The sequence below is a fragment of the Myripristis murdjan genome, chromosome 17, assembly GCF_902150065.1.
Source record: "Myripristis murdjan chromosome 17, fMyrMur1.1, whole genome shotgun sequence".
In the NCBI taxonomy this organism is placed as follows: domain Eukaryota; kingdom Metazoa; phylum Chordata; class Actinopteri; order Holocentriformes; family Holocentridae; genus Myripristis; species Myripristis murdjan.
In genome coordinates this window covers 934,933-941,052 of record NC_043996.1, presented here as the reverse complement: position 1 = coordinate 941,052, position 6,120 = coordinate 934,933, and positions in this window count along the sequence as shown.

Below are 6,120 nucleotides of genomic sequence, written 5' to 3'. Positions count from 1 at the left end.
GGTTAACTTAAAATAGCCATACTGGAATTACAGTTAATGGCTTCCAGCAATCTATAACACAAGTAGGCTAAGATATATTCAGTTGATGTACTTTTGCTATTTTTCTAGCAATAAAATGAATGCCAAAGAACTCACCGTTTGAATCTGCCTCCAGCACGCTGTCCCGGGCGTTCTCTCTCCGCTGATTGTGTGGGCGATGGCCCAGGACGCCGTGCATCAGGTTGTGCAACAGGAATTTTGTCCTTTGGACCTCATTTTGTGCATGTGCTTTAACTGCCTTGCACTGAGACCTCAGTTTTTTCAGTTTTTTCAGTTTTTTGTGACCGTGTCCTGTTTTGTGTTGGATCCCCACCACTACGAGCTCTTTCACTATATATTGCATAACATCCTCATCTAGACAAACAGCCTCAATTTGACTTCTGCCCAGATAGTGAGCAGAATCCTAATGTCCTTGTTTGACCAGGACTGCTGGTTGTTCTCCATTTTTCTTGTCGCTGTTATTTTTTCTACTGTCTCCCTGCCCAAAGCCCTGCCGGTGACCCTTAACTCCTCCTCAGACCTTGGTTAGTCCTGTCTGGCCCATAGATGTTTGGTGGGCCTTTAGCACCTGGAAATTGACCCCAACAGAATCACAAAGACGCCAGAAGTGACAATGGAAACGCAACTGACCTTGGCACACATTAGCACGGCGATGTTTGTCGTGACAGTGGAAAGCTGCCTAGTGTTACTGAGTGCTGGTTACTGGCTGGATGCTCCAGCTGCCAACTGTTAGCCTCCTGCCATTCAAGTGGTCTTCCCCCCAGCTAACATTCTGAAAAATAAGCAACTTAATTAACTCAACATCATTTTAACATCATTTTACAAGTGTTGCTTTCCAAAACTAAAATGCACATATGAGTGTAGAGAGTTCACATACAAGAGTTTTGCTCAAATTGTTGTTTATAACAGTATTTTTTCTGTCATTAACACCCGGAAGATACAGTAACTTCTGTGTTTCCTGTATCACTCCGTGCGTACTTGAGTTCGCTATGGTTAGTTTTCTTCACTGAACACATGTACGCTTGTTGGAGAACAAAAATGACAACTTTCTCCAGAGCACTAAAAGATAGCTGACAAGTAATGTTGTGGCTAGCTTCCCTTTGTGTAATGAATGTATTGTCATTTATGCACAGGTTAGTCTAATATGCAAATTAGATGCTGACATCATTTAGCGACTTCAAGTGACTTGTGGAATAGCCAATATCTACTTTCCATCCCGAGGAGTTGACAACACTGTTCAATCCATCCAGCATCCACCATTCAGTAACAATGAGAGGAACAGTAAGCACCAGGGCTTATTATATTCACATATATCATAGTGAGTAGTATCAGTCTGGTGGAAGGTATATGATGGATGAAGTCTTTTATGGGAAAAATGCACAAATTAATGCTTTTCTATAACTGATTTTTGCTTATATTGGTGGTTATTTGTCAAGTGATGATAACTGGAGCTCGCAGTTCAACTTTTTATGTTATAAATGTTATCATCATACATCATGTTTTAACCCTTTGAAATCTGCAAAAATTCACTTGATTTCTCTCAAAAACATGGGAAAATGATGGGAAAGTGATGAGCAAAATAAATATACTAAGACATGATTTTTTTTTTTTTTTATTGCAAAAAGCTATCAGACAATCAGATAGAACAAGACAAAGAAGATTACAAAAACCTATTAGAAAATTTGGAAAAAAAAAATACCAGAAAATAATTAAAATATTACCAGCAAATTAGTAAAATATTGTAAAAGTATTATAAGAAATAATTATTACTATTATAAATATATCTTTAAATTAATTTATCATAAAATTAGCACTACTTTATCCTAAAAAAAAAAATAATAATAAAAAACAAAACAAAATTAAACAAACAAACAAAAAAAGACATAATTAACTATGGAACTAATGATTCACTGTGTAAAGCAAACATCTCCCTGGGGACTGTTGTCCTTGGCAGAGATGTTTCAAAAAATCCTGAAGACACAACAGTGCTGCTGCTTTTAGGAAAATTCATAGGGAAGACTTTATTACAGTGATGGAATACTGGTGTGAAGAAAGGTTGAAGTCTCTGAAAGTTCATTTTCATATCATAGTGGAATGAATGGGAACCAACAGCTGGATAAAAGAGAGGAAAAATGACATCGGAGTTCTAAAATACTTTGGAAAAGGATTAGCAGAAATGTGAAGTATATACATTTTGTAAATATTAAGCTAAACATAGAAAATCACTGATGTGGTTCTTTAAGGAGATTGTCATTTACTGTGTGCTGATTATAGTAATTCTTGATCTCTTTATCAGTGAGGGTCACAATATTAACTCTTTTCCATCATGCCAGTCCATTAACCTGTTTCCTGCTTTGAAAGGGTACTTTCACAACCAGCACATTGTACTGGTTGTAACTGTTTGATTTCAGACCAAACATGCATTCCTGTATGTTCAGCCCAGTTGACAATAAATCAGTCCTCTCCTACAGAGTTTCTGAAGGGAATCATTTCTGTAATGTCCTGGCCCAAACCAATGTACCAGTGTCACACTGCCTTACACACCAGGCTCCACAGAGCCTGGGGGGTGGGTTAAAGTTGTAAATTTATGGCAAAAAAAAAAAAAAAAAAAACTCACACAGTTATGAGAAAAACAACCCCTTCTCAAATCATGAGATTATAAAGTTGCAAATTTACGAGAAAGTATAACTGATAAGATAACTTTTGAGTTGATGATCTCCTCAAACTCTACTTTGACATGGGATTTAGTAACAAGGAAATCCTGCTGATTTAAGCCCAGAATCACAATCCTCTCATCAGTATTAGCATCTGGACTTTGAAGAGGCATTGCTGTGACTTGATTCAGAAGAAAACAATCTTGTGATTATGATATAAAATCACCAGGATTTCCTTGTTACTAAATCCCATGTCAAAGTAGAGTTTGAGGAGATCATCAACTCCAGGCCTGATACATGACAAATGCCTGCAAAGTCAATGCATGTGCTTCCTTGACCAAAAAAAAAAAAAAAAAAAAAGTAAGAGAAAAACTATTGAGGATGAAGTTCACCTGTGATAGGTGAAGAAGTGGTACACCAAGAATGAAGGGTAAGACCAGGCTCAAAATGCTGATTGGCCAAGAGGATGCGCACCATAAATATGTGTGTTTTAAATCACAGAATTTTCACAGTTTTTTCTCATGAATTTGTGTTTTTTTTTTTCTTGAATATTTGCAACTTAAATGTCAGAAATTATTCACTTTTTTCTTGGAATATTACCCCCCATTTCTCGGCTCCATTTTTTTCTCCCCAAAATAGCCCTAGTATGCTTTTGTACCACTGGGAGTGTTCCACTTACAAGAATATATGTTCCCACCTCCAGGGGGCGACACTAAAACTGGCCTAAAAAGTAAACTGAGCAGCAGTCAGTGGGGCTTTTCCAGAAAATCAGCTCTCTAAATGCTAATCTTTTTTTTTTTTTTTTTTTTTTTAACTGTGCATTAGTGAACATGAGCTGGTTATGAAGATCCACATTTCAGAGCACTGAGAGAAGCTCTGTGAAGGGAGCAACTATTTCATTGTGTGTGCATGTGTGTGTGTGTGTGTGTGTGTGTGTGTGTGTGTGTGTGTGTGTGTGACAAAGAAGGAGAAAGGTTGACCAATCTCTGTTTTTCATTTTTCTGTTCTATATAACTATCTTTATTTCCACTCTTGACACCCACCCACCCACACACACACACACACACACACACAGAAGCAGATGGAAAAAGACAGCATGCATCCTTCCCTGCCTGCCTAACAGAATTATAGGTAATTATCACACAATGACTCATGCACTGCTGTGTCACGCATACACAGGCACACATGCACACACACACACTGACAGTAATCCCCAATCTTACCACCATCATTACAAAATCTTAACACACCAACAAAATCATGTTTATTCAACTCACTGCAAAATAAACATCCATACACGCTTAGCAAGTGTTTCTATTTCAGAACAATTTATGATGCTACCTTTAGTGTTTTGGCAAAGGTTTGCAAACAGTTGAATCCTTTACAAATGAATGAATGGTGTGATATGAATGGTACAACTACAGTTTTCAGAATCAGAGTTGCAATAAGGAATACTTTATTGATCCCTGACATTCCTGAGACAAGAATTAAATTATAAGAAGAAGAAATAAGAAATTGAGGAGTGTAAAAAAGTGTATCTACATACACATTATATTGCACTCATGAATTGTTGTAAAGTCCTACAGGTATAAATTATTACACAGTTAAATGGTTAAATAAACAGTTATTTATAGTTATAGTTATAAAGTGTATAGTTATGCAAATAAACAGTTTCTATGGTACTAAGTGACCACCAAGTAAAAAAATCAATACTAGAATTACAACTACATAATACGTACTGACATATTTATGAAAATATAAGGAATTAATATCCACTAATCATCTCTCTAATACTGTCTATTATAGCCTAGGAGAATGAGTAAACAGTTAAAGGGCTTATACAAATATACAGATTCCACAGCTGGAGGAATTACTTCAAACAGCATCACTGGCCTATTCATGTTGAATAGTCCAGTTAGTGCAGGACAATCAAATAATTCCATTTCATCAAATCAAATTGGAATATGGAAAAAAGATACACATAGTTATTTTTGGCCTGAAGCTGTTTATAGCTGATTTTGTTCCAACATCTGATGCCTTTAAATGGGAGCATTTTAATACCAACAAGAAAAAAAGAAATACACGTGCTTAGTGTTTACTCAATATTGTTTTTTCTTTTTTTTGCATGAAAAGCCTCTGAAGCATCATTCAGACCAAGCTACACTAAAACTGTCTATGAAAATCCAGGGGAAAAATCATAGCATCAATGACAATGTGTGGGGAGTTATTATGAATCACCCAGCAGTTCTTGGCCAGATCTGCCCAACTATGTCACACCCCCTTTCCAATGTTCAGATCTGTTGTGTGTGTGTGTGTGTGTGTGTGTGTGTGTGTGTGTGTGTGTGTGTGTGTGTGTGTGCGTGCGTGCGTGCGTGCGTGCGTGCGTGCGTGCGTGCGTGCATGCATGTGTGTGTGTGTGAAACAAATGTTAATAGTTGCCTCTGCATTATACTTTGGAGGTATTTGTGAATAAAAATTTGACAAGTTATTACTTCCCTGTGTATTTTCTCTGTGTTTTACTTTAAATCTGGATCACTTAATAACAATGTTAATCTTAATCGCAGACAGAGATTAAAGTTAAAGATTATTTCATCCTACATGATGCATCATAACTTTTTATTTTTTGCCCTTCAAACAGCCTTAGTTTGCTAACCATGTGGGCATATCCTACCCAGAAATCTTCCTAGGGGTGTGATTTTTTCCCCCCTGGGATGGTAAAGACATGACCAAATTGACTTACATTCATTTGCTACAGCCATGCTCTAATGTTAGCCTAACTCCTACTCTAGCTTTAACCCCAACCCTAACAATAAGCCAAAATGACCGCTCAAAATGTAATGTAAAAACAAGTCATAATGTTAAAAATGAATGTGAAAATGTCATTAGTTATTATAATTGTTAATTGTACAGGGTATTTTCACATACTATTTCACATACATAAATGCAGAGTCTCAAAGGTTACCCCAGTTTCAGTATTTTTTCTTTGATATAAATTTAAAGAATATATAAAAATGATTTAACTCATACTCACTAAAAAGTAAAACTGTCAGCCTATGACATCATTTAAGACTAACCTTTTGGGGGGGGGGGGGGGGTTATACTAATGTTATTTTAAAGAAGTGTGTTTTTGCAATATTGCACATTTAAAGTTTCTTAAAGTTTCTTCTTTTGCTAATTCTAGTTTTATTCTATTATTGTTTCTTTGTATAACATTATGTTAAACACATATTTGAAATATTTGTATAGTTGAAGGCGTTTTCAATAAACACAAAAACAACAACAACTGGGTGTATGCTACCCAGAAATCTTCCTAGGCTTGTTATTTTTATTTATTTATCTGTTTGTTTATTTATGTATCTAATTAGTCCTAGTAGGGCGATGGCATGTCCTAATTGATTTACATTCATTCTCTACAGCCGTTCCCTCT